The following is a 12,428-nucleotide window of genomic DNA, read 5'->3' on the forward strand; positions in this document are numbered from 1 at the left end:
AATGTTTGGTGACAAAACTTCTTGTTATTTGCAACTGTTCATAATTCCTTCCATTTGGAGTGGAGGCCAAGTTCCAGCTTTTGAAAAAGCAACCCCGCAGCATGATCACCATGCTTCACCAGGGGGATGGTGTACATTTAGTGATGCAAAGTGCTGTGTTGGACCAAACATACTTCTTGGAATTGTGGGCTAAAAAATGAACCTTGCTGTCATCAGACCATGACACATTGTCCAACATGAGTTTTGGAGACTTGATGTACTGTTTGGCAATGTGTTTCCAGCCCTGAACATTTTTCTGTGCAAGAAAAGTCTTCCATCTAGCAATCCTACCTCATAGGGCAGACATATGGGGTATACAGTAGAGTGTTGAAACATGTGGTGCACACCCAGTCTTTAGCAGGCATTCCTCAAGCTCAGTGTTGCTGTCAGTCCCCTGTCAGCCTCCATGTCCTGTTATCATCTTGGCATGTCATCCATTTTGAATGGATGTCCAGGTGTTTGCAGTGTCACTGTTGTCTCATATTTTCTCCACTGTCTGATGATGGTCTGCACTGTATTCCATGGTATCTCCAATGTTGGGAACACTTTCTACTCTTGTCCTGAATGATACCTTTCCACACTGAGTTCCCTTCAATGCTTTGTAAGGTCTCTGCCAAACACGTCTTTTGCTGTAGCAGGCGACTGAGTAAATGTCATATATATCGAACTAGGACAGTTGAACATTATTTGGAGTTAATCAGAATCTTGTTAATTGATGGCATATGTGTAACCAAAAAGAGAATGCTGTGATTACTGCAAGAGGTGCATCAACCAAGTAGTGGTTTATGTGTGTGCACATGTATGCAACCAGTTTATAGTACATTTCTTATGTTGTATATTTTCTTCACTAGCAGATCTGTTTGTCAATAGAATTGTACAGGTTACAGGTCAGAATCAAGGTTGGAAATGCGTTGACAAGATTTCTTGTGGTCTCAATTTTGTATAGTACACACACCTGGCATTTCAACAGGGATGTGTGCACTCTTGATATCCACTGTATGTAGGTGTTCAAATAGCTGTTTGTGGTAGCCATGGACAGAGGGTCATAACACAGTAGCACACTTCTCCAATTACAACCTGATAATCATGCCTATTCTACTACCCATATCATTGTCATGCCAATGCAATAACCAGTACCTGTAAACATTTATGTCCATTGTATGCACTGAAGCTGATATTACACAAAAGTAGAACATGCACAACTGATTTACATACATAGATAAGTAAGTTGATTGCACAGTAGGCTTTGCTATCACAGTGCTAAGCTGGATGATGTCCCACATCCATATCCAGGCTATTATGTTATGGTGTCGTTGTTAACAGACCTGACAATGGTTTGCCTAACATAACACAAGTCTTATGTGTAAGTGACTCCAGCTATCAGGCACACATGTGCTTATAAGACTGTACAGTTGAAGGAATGAACTCACTTTATCACAAGCATTTCAACACACACTTCTGCAATAGTACTTTACTCTGCACATGCTCTGTATAGTTCTCTTATATTTACAAGAGAAAATGTGTATCATAGTTATATGCGCAGGTAACATGTGGATATGTACAATATCCAAGAAGCTGGCCTAGCAGTGGCACAGTCCATGGTATTTGACAGACACTCCAGTAGTTTCCAAATATCAGTTGTGCTTTCCTGGGGTGAGTCAGGGGCCTGAGCTGTGATCTATGTCACTACAGACAGAGCCACATGCTAGGATAATCACTGCTGTTCAGCATTACATCACTACAGCAAGTCTTGTTGAAACATATGCTTTCAAACCCATGTTTTCCATTATTACAGACCACATACTGCATTCAATTACATGCTTACTTGTTTCACATACCCTTTTTTTAGAATTGTCAAAGATATATCTCCTTTTTGTTTGTTTTTTTTCTCTCTCACAGTATGACAGAACTGATTTGAACAGATGGCATCTTGTCTTTTGTAGGTAATGCTCATGACCATGTGATGGCCTGAGCACCAATTTGTGTTCCCCAGTTGCTAATTACATGCAGATCAGCTGTGCAGTTCTTCCAATAGCCAATGTCATGGAAACACACTCCTATAATTGAGTACTCCATGTGGCCATTGACCCTTTCCCTCACATGTGAGGAAGACATCCTGGATGTGTGTGAGCTAATATTGCTTACAACAAGACTTGTGAAGACAAGCCAAGTAAATGGTGGAGAATGTTCAAGATTTGGCAGAATGTGAGTATTGCTGTTATATGTTTTGAATACTGCTAGTTTAACAGGGTTTGTCTGAACATGCTACTTCTGCATGGGTGTCAGTCTGACAAAATTTTGTCTCTGGATAGTTCTCAACTGTAGGACTAGCCAAATAATGGCCAGAGGTTAGCCTGTTATGGTTGGTCTGTTCCCTAGACAGGTGTTCTCCTTGGCAAATCAGCAGCATACTCTGGTGATTGCAATCAATAAATGCTAACATCCATTTGTTTTTCTGACTTTATTTCCCTCAGAAAATATATGTTACAACAAACCCTGTAACACCAGCAACTTTCACAGTGTATAACAGTAATATTTCAAGTATGGCCATGTTCGTGAGCCTCTGCCCACCAATTATGTCAGGTTTTGTCCAGATGTCATACAGGAAGTTGATAGGTATGGTATATCATTATTTAGTGTTGTCATTCCTGCTGAGGGGAAAGGCTGGAAAACATCTGGAAGTCTGTACATTCAAGAGATTAGTGTACAAAGAATGCTCTTAGATGCCCTTATAACATATATTATGTTGGGGGAGAGTAACAAGTGTTTTAAAACTAGTCTGTTAGAACATGTGAAACATATTACTGATAAGAAAAAAGACAGCTGTATAGCTGTAGATTTAAATAAATCTCACCATGGGGACAGTAGTGGGTTACAAGGTACTGTTTTGGAAAAAGTATGTTTCTCAGTTTGATGAAACATTCATAAAAGAACAATTGTTATGTACAGTATCAATGTATTATTATTAAATCTAATACTTTATCCCCTAGTAGGTTAAATGAGGAGTGTAATTGGGTGCTGTGTATTTAATTATTTAATTAAGTGTTAATTGCTTCCTGTATTTAAGGCAAGTATTTCTTGTAATGTTTTAGTCCTTGAAGGCTTTGGAGAAGACATCAGAGTATAATAAACCTGTGTGACTTACTGACTGGTTGTATTTCTCTTTGCTATCTTCAGTCATGTTAGTTGTTTTGATAAGAGGCTGTTGTATGTCTGGCCATTGTGTATGGGCTGTTATGATTTTGTAGCAATGTACTGTTCACTTATTTATTTGGACTGTGTGGGGGGGGCAGATGTGAGTGTCATGGGTCTTTTTGTATCCAACTGTGCATGCTGCCCCAGTTATGGGTCATCTATCAGCAGTATATGTTTGCATGGGCATTTTGAGACATGTATATATATATATATATATATATATATATATATATATATATATATATATATATATATATATATTGGTAATATATCAATTTATTGTTACACACACACACACACACACACACACACACACACACACACACACACACACACATATATATATATATATATATATATATATATATATATATATATATATATTATCCATACACATCTATCTCTCTCTATATATGTATATGTTTCTTTTTATATATATGTATATATATATATATATATATATATATATATATATATATATATATATGTGTGTGTGTGTGTGTGTGTATATATATATATATATATATATATATATATATATATATGTAGATACCAATCCTTCCTGATTTCACAGTGTCTCTTCCTTATTGTAAACTGGATGTAATGCATGGCATGTTTGAGAAAACATCCTAAAGCCATGCATTTCCGATGGCTTAGTAGCAAGTTGCTATGACTATGATGTGTAGGGTCCTGGGTTCAAGACCTGCAAGGGCTGTTTATTTTGTTGCTAGTCAGAACAAGAACTGTTGGATACACAGTGGTTAAGGCAGTTTTGAGCAGTTTTAAGCATGTTTGCAGGGTTTTGCATGATGGTATGCGGTGCTAACATATGGTTAAACAGATAGGTGCTTACACAATGTAGGCTATGCTTACCAGTGTGCAAATCTGCTTAGCATTTACATTTAAGCAATGTTTAAACCTGATAAGCATAACTCAGCCCTGGTAACCATTGATCACATTCTAGCCTAATAAAATAGTAGGGTAATAACATCTTTAATAAGTGTATTTAATTTCCTGTACATAATATGCTTCTATGTGCTGTCATTTCAGTAGGAAGGGGGTGTGACTATACTGTATGGAACACTTGGGTATACATGGATAGTACCACAATCTTTGTTTATTTTAATTTGTGTTATACATGGGGAGTATTCCAGGTTATATGCAGTCACACTTGAATGTTACACCAGCTACAGTGCACTGGTTGACAAAAATAGTTTAACACATACTGTATTTTTAAATTAGTACTTTTAACAGTGTTTTTCCAAGTAAAATTATTATGCAGATTATAGTACTTGAACCATGCACCCCTGCATGCAATGCTGGGACTCTGAGTACTAAACAATCTTGTTCTTGTTGCTTGAGCTGTATGTTTTTATGTATCTCCTATTGGATATTAATATATTATTATATTAACTGTAGACTACTACATTTTTGGACTTCACATTGAGGACTGCTGTCATGTAGTAGTGGCATACATTTCAGTTTCAGACTTCTATCCTTCAAAACATTCATCCTAATGCATAACCTGTTGGCTATCTACTTTCTGTCTATCCTCTGTGCAGATGTGCAGATGTCGGGTATTGCTAAGGCCATACAACTATGTAGATGTCCACAAAGTATTCTGCTGTGGGCCTGGACACTGCTGCTAGTTCCAACATATGGGACATTCCTTAATGTTGGCCTTGCCCCTTTTCCTTGCCTATGTGAGGGACATTACAGAGGTGGTGGGCTACAGATTCCCAGACAGTAGGTGGCAATACTTCCCAGAACATTTGGAGACAGCCCAACAACATGGGGGACATATCCCCAGAATTGCGAACAGATTCTATGTCATAAGTGCTGTTATACACATGGTGGTTGATAGATTGACAAGGTTTGTGTGGACATGCATTTAGTGAGTGACTTCACGCCTGACAGTGATATGTCTCTAACATACCTCTCCACTGGCATTCTGTCCACCGACTGGCCACATGTTTTCCTGTTATGTTTTGTTTGTTCCTCAGACAGTTGGTGTCCTTGGAATATCAGATGGGGACTCTGGGGAATGCAGTCAATAAATACTCACATCTATTGGTATTACTGACTTCATATTCCTCATAAAGGAGATGTTACAACAAACCCAGTAACTTCTGCAACTGTCTCAATGTATAACAGCAATATGTCCAGTCTACCCCTGTGTTTGTGCATCTGTACCCAAACGATGTCAGGCTTTGTACAGCTGTCAATGAGGCTCAGACGTATTTAGTATCATTATTTCTTGCCTTCATTCCTGATACCATCCTAGTAATGCAGTAGGCCCACAGACATGCCAGGGAAGAAGCCATAGATATGAGTCCTGAACCTGAACATTCTGAGGTGAACTGTACATGTGAGAGGCCTGCGTATGTCTGGCCATTGTTAACAGACTGTCAGGATTGTGTACACATGTCATGTGTACATGTTATTTCGGCTGTGTTTGGGGGGGGGGGGCAGATGTAAGTGTTATGTCTCCTTTTTTATCTGACTGTGCATGCTGCTCCAGTTTCTACTGGTCTTTTGGCTGTATATATAGAGCTAGTGTGTGTGAGTGGCAAACAATGATGTATTTGTTCACACAGTCCATATACTCTACTCTTCACTTGACTTACCTCACTTGACTTGATGTGACTGTGACTGTGATGATTTTGCTTGTGAGTATGCACTTTCAAACTGGTGTCTTTTTGTCAGTGCTGTTACATCCCTGTAGTGCCTGATATAGTTGCAAATACATGTTTAAATACCCATAGCAGATTTTCTATTTCAATTACTTGTGCTATTTCACTAAATATATGTTAGAGCACACATGAAGGTGTTACTACAGCAGCTGTGTTAGCTTATCTACGCCAGTACTTAAGATACATCCCCATTTTTATGGCTTCCACACAACACTTTGTCAGCCTTGGTCAAGATTCATTGCAGTAAGTGGTTCTGAACATACTTCTCAACTGGCTGATTGTTTCAGGATGTCCAGGTTTATTGCTCATATTTCTGGCCTGTTTTACAGATTATTCTCATTTATCTGGTAAATCACTGTAATGATATGATTGTTGTTAGAACATGATGATATACATTTCATTTACCTACCTCACACCCATCAGAATATGTATGCTGAAACAAACTGTGTCACTCTGTCAAGAAGAGTACAGGGAGACAATGACCTCTTCCTTCCTGGATGCTAATGCGTTAGTAATGAGATGTGCCACATAGAAGGACTTTCTGACCACAGTGGCAATGTGTTGGTCAAAAGAGACATTGCCGTTAACCATTGTACCCAGATCATATAATGCCTACTTTATTCAGGGGACTACCATTGATGTGGTAATTCATGGGGACAGGGTTTTTCCCAAAGGGAATGACAACACATTTTCTGACATTCAGCTTAAGACCATGGCTCTGAAACCAGTCATTGGTCTCAGTGATGCCTTTCTGTAGGATGCCAGCATCACTTGGGTAGTTAATAATAGCTCCCAACTTGCAATTGTCTGCACAATTTGTCAGCCAGATTCCCTTCATGTTGGCATGGACTTCTGTAAAATTGATACCAAACAGGAGAGGACCCAGGACAGAACCCTGTGGGACTCCACTTATGACTGCTCAGCAGTCTGACTTGGAGTCAGCTATTTTCACACTGTGAGGTCTATCTGTGACCCAGTTTGCAACCCACCTAGTGATATAGGGCTTTATGCCCAGCTTAATGAGTTTTTTTATGATTCCTGAGTGGGGAATGTTATCAAAGGCTTTGGCCAGATCAAGGTAGGCTGTATGTGCCACTTTGCCTTCATCCACAGCTCGGGTGACTGACTCAAAGAAGTTGATCAGGTTGATTGAGCAGGTATGACCTACCCTTCACAAAACTAAGCTGTGTGGGATACTCAGTCTGGAGATTCCCATATCCTTGTTTATTAGGTGCTTGATGATGCATTCCATATCTTTGCATAACAGACTTGTCAGGCTATCTGGGTGATAGTTCCCAGGGTCTGTAGTCACTCCTCCTTTGTGGAGAGGGGTAACTGTAGCAGTGCACAATTCAGTATGGACAAAGCCTGAGGTGAGGCTGTGATTGAACAGGGCACACAGGTGAGGTACCAGGTCACTCTGTAGTTCATGTAGAACACAGCCAGGAATATTGTCAGGTCCTATAGAAGCTGTATTCTTGGCCTTCGACAGTGATATTTTATCCTGTACAGCAGCAATACTGGGTGCCTGGCAGTGTACTGGTATTGTGATTGGTCCTTTGGGGGGGGGGGGAGTTTGCACTGAATATGTCGGCCAGTATATTGGCAACATTTGTTGGCTCAGTCTAGGAGGTACCGTTGTCCAGTAGTTCAGAGCAAATCCTGGTATTGCCATGGAGATTCTTTAAAATAACTGTATGAGACCTTGTGGTTGTCTTTATTATGTGCTCCAATTCTGTTCTCACAGCTAGCTTTGTAGTATTTGATGAGGGATCTCAACTTTTAATTGAGGCTGATAAGGGTTTTTTTCCAGTCTTGGGACTTCACCTTATTCTGTATAAGTTTTCTTCTTCTGTTGTACAGTTTCTTTATGACCAGGGACCACCATATTGGCTTCCTTTTTTTGGAGATGGGGGTCTTGGTTCTATTAGGTATGGCAGTATCCATGGACTTGTGTATGTGTTCATAGTGCATTGATGTTTGATTCAGCAGTCATGCAACTAGTCTCCATTTGCATGGCTGCCATGAGATTAACCACCTCTGTTTTTAGGAGGCCAAAGTTAGCTTTGGAAAGGCTTTTGATGGTTGTTACCATTGCGGGGGGGGGGGGGGGCTGTATATTTTCAAAAGTGATAACTTTGTGGTCAGATCTAACAAAGGATGAGTTGATCACTGGTGTACAGTAACTGTCACCCATGTTAGTAAGAACCAGGTCGATGTGATGGGCAAAAGCATTGGTACATGAGTAGCTTTCCTAGTTAATGGTAGGGTAGTTGAAGTCAACCAGTATGAGAGTGTTAGGTTGGACACTAATATTCTCCAGGATGATTAGGAACATGGAGTGTGAGTCTTGGGACATGGTTGGCGACCTGTAGCAGGCTACAACCTGAACCATTGTCTTACCCAATGTTAGCTACACCTGCAGGATCTGTGATGCATAATGTTGAGCTACCACTCTGGAGGTGTGTGCATCCTTTATAAATATGGAAATACCACCACCTTTGGAGCTTCAATCCAAGTTCTGCAGCCAAAAGGTGTGGAATGAATTATAGGCTGGTAGTTCAGGAGTGCTTCCTGCTGCCTTTAACCAGGTCTCTGTTACAGCATAGATGTCATTGTTCCCCATTTTAAGGAATGTTTTAGGTGAGTGCATTTTCAGATTTAGACTTATAGGGTACAGCAGCATGACCCTCAGATTGCATGTGTTTATAGCTGTTACATATTTATGTACACACACACACACACACATATATATATATATATATATATATATATATATATATATATATATATATATATATATATATTTACTTTTCTATACCTGTCACCCCTGGGATTCAGGTTACTGGCAAAGGCTCTTTCCACCCCTATAGTGCCTTTTTTAGGCAAAGTTCAAAGGACAAAACCACCATCGTAACAGGTACAAGCATGCAAAATCTGAAGGTAATGCTATTCAATGCTAGAAGTCTAAACCTCAAAATGCACTCTCTCGAGGCACTCCTAAAAATGGAGAACATCGATATCTGTGCATTAACTGAGACATGGTTCGAAGCTCCAGAAATCACCCCTGTAATACCAGGCTACAACTCTTATCACACATTTCGGCCAACAAACCAGGATTGAAACACTAAAGGTGGAAGAGTGTCCATATTCACCAAGGATATTCACACCTCCGGGCTAGTTGCCCAACACAATGCATCTGAAATTCTCCAGCTGCAACTAACACTAGGTAAGGCTGAAATCCAAACTGTAACTTGCTACAAATCCCCCATCATGCCCCAAGATTCTCACTACACCTTTCTAAACATACTGGAAAATATTAATATACAACCAAACAAAAGAACAAAATCCAAAAGCAATGAATGAAGTAGAGATTACGTAGTGTGAAGTAAAACAATTGTTTAATCCAACGACCGCAAAAAACTCCCTTAAACAACCAATAACAGACAGTCAAATCACCGAATCCAGATTAAGTTGAGCGTGCTTTCACTTTGCCAATACAAAGCTTCATCATCTGATGGTTTCCCCCAGTAAGGAAACCTCCATAAAAAAACTTCTCCAAAGTCAACTTCATGCCACTCAAGTCAGAATTTACAAACTTCATGTCACCCATGCAGATGGGAACTAAAAGTTCGACTCCTGAGTCCTACACTAAGACACTGTACGAGCACATACACTCAAGATGCTTTCCTCCAAAAAAAGGAAGCCAATCTGGTGGTCCCCTGCCATAAACAAACTTTACAACAAATAGAAAAAACTGATGCAGAAAAGAGGAAAATCCCAAGATGCAAAAAACTCCCTTACCAGCTTCAGTAAGAAGCTTAGATCCCTCATAAAATCCTCCAAAGCTAGTTACAAAAATAAAATTGCCAAAGATTCCAAAGACAACCACAAGGCATTCTATAACTATGTCAAGAATCTAAATGGCAATGCTCAGAGCTGCTCTGAGCTACACCATAATGGCATTAAATACACTGATCCCAAAGATATTGCCAGTATCCTGGTAGATCGATTCAGTGCCAACTTCACCCCCTTCTCATCCCCTGGAAGATTGCTAAATTCCGGTAATAATGGCCACACAGGTAAAAATGCACTCTCCAAAGCTAAGAATACAGCATCCATGGGACCAGATGACATCCCGGGCTGTGTACTACATGAACTACAAAATGAACTGGCACCTCACCTAAGTGTCATGTTTAATCATACCCTCACCTCAGGCAAATAGCTACAGTTATCCCACTCGACAAGGCGGGATCCACCTTGAATCCCGGGAACTACCGCCCCATCAGTCTGACGAGCCTGATCTGCAAGGCCATGGAACGTATTATCATGGAACTTATAAACAAAGACATTGGCAACCTTAAAACACTGGACCCTACCCAGTTTGCATTCGTGAAGGGCCGATCTTGCCTCCTGAACCTGATTAACTTCTTCAAATCAGTCTCCAGAGCCGTGGATGAGGGTAAGGCAGTCCATGCAGCCTATCTGTACCTCAGTAAGGCCTTTGACACCAACCCCCACTCTGGAATCATAGATAAACTTACTAAGCTGGGCATTAATCCCTACATCACTCGATGGGTTGCCAAATGGCTTACTGACAGAACCCACACTGTAAAAGTAGCTGACACCAAATCCAGCTCCAGACAAGTGACAAGTGGAGTACCTCAGGGCTCAGTCCTGGGACCTCTCTTGTTTGGCATCTACTTCTCTGAAGTACAGGCCAACACTAAGGGACTCTGGCTAGCAAAGTTCAAAGATGACTTCAAACAGGGAGCCATTATTTAATCCCCAAATTAGGTCGATACTCTACAAAAGGACCTCACAGAAACAGATGCTTGGTGCCAGAGCCATGGGCTCAAGCTCAATGCCAAGAAATGTATAGTTATCCCCTTTGGGAAAAAAACATGTACCCATGAATTACCACATAGGTGGCAGTACACTAAACACTGAAAGTGTGATAAGAGACTTAGGGACATGGGTATGCAGTGGTCTCACCTTCAATAACCACATCGCCACAACAGTCAGGAAATCCTTCTATGTGGCACACCTCATCACTAAGGGTTTTTCATCCAGATAAAAGGAGGTCATTGTCCCAATGTACTCATCCCTCATTAGACCCTTTATAGAATACAACGTTCCATTTGGTATGTACCTCTCAAGACATCTGCAACAACTGGAAAGGCCACAGAAATACCTCACTAAAAGAATCACAGGCCTAAAGCAGATGCCCTATGCTGACTGAATTAAAAAACTCCAGTTATACTCTGTCGCATATCGTCTACTCCGAGGCGATCTCTGCTTAACATTCAAGGCCATGTCAAACCCAGAGCTGATGGATATGCTACACTTAAAAAAATCCCAATCCCTCAGAGCCATGCCCTCCAGGGATCTAAACCTTGTCATCACAATAAGCAAAACATGCTGGAGGGATCGGTTCCTGACCCAGAGACTCCCCAGACTCTGGAGTAGACTGCCCATACATGTCAAACAGAGCACCTCTTTGGCCATCTTCAAAGGGAACCTTGATGATTGGGTGGGAGAAAGGAAATTCACCCCAGGGATCATGTCAGTCACCCTGCTAGACAGGGGTTCAGGGAAGTAAATAGTGTGGGAATAAATATCCATGGAATTGTTATGGCTAGGCTTCTATAGGCCCTAGGGCCGATAGCCCAGTACCAACCTATGAACCTATATATGTGTGTGTGTGTGTGTGTGTGTGTGTGTGTGTGTGTGTGTGTGTGTGTGTGTGTATGCATATATGTAGATATACATTTAGCTGTATCTCTCTCTCTCTCTCTCTCTATATATATATATATATATATATATATGTATATATATATATTATGTATAGATTTGTCCACATATATGCATCTCCAAACATATATAGATTTATATATAGTGAACCGGACTGATTCTACAGAATCTTTTCCCTACTGTTGAGTGACTGTACTAACTGACATGCTTGGCAAATCATCGCTATTTTATAGAGCTCAGATGGTGTAATGGTGCATTACTTTGACTGTAGTTTACAGGGCCCTGGGTTCAAAAATATGGCAGGACATATTATTTTGTTGCAAAGCAGAACAGTTGCTACAGGAAAGAGAAAGATAAGGGCAATATTTAAAAGGGTCCCTAGTTTGGGACCATTGACCCCCATTTTGACAGCGTTTGGACAGATTTGTTGCAGCAAGAGGTCACAGTATGGATCTGAGGTCTATATATATATATATATATATATATATATATATATATATATATTTATATATATATATATATATATATATATATATATATATATATATATTTACATTTTTATTTATTTATTTTATTTATTCCAGGTGTTGACCAGGGTGGTCCACTGGGCTCAAGAGCCCATTTTCAGTGGAGGCCTGGGGGGAAAAGCTCCACAGAACAATGTTACAATTCAAATAGTGACACAACAATAAAGTACAAGTAAAATAAAATAAAATACATAAACAAGATATAAACAAAAAAATATTT

Source organism: Protopterus annectens, chromosome 12.part0, assembly GCF_019279795.1.
Source record: "Protopterus annectens isolate FY-2018-M chromosome 12.part0, PAN1.0, whole genome shotgun sequence".
In the NCBI taxonomy this organism is placed as follows: Eukaryota; Metazoa; Chordata; order Ceratodontiformes; family Protopteridae; genus Protopterus; species Protopterus annectens.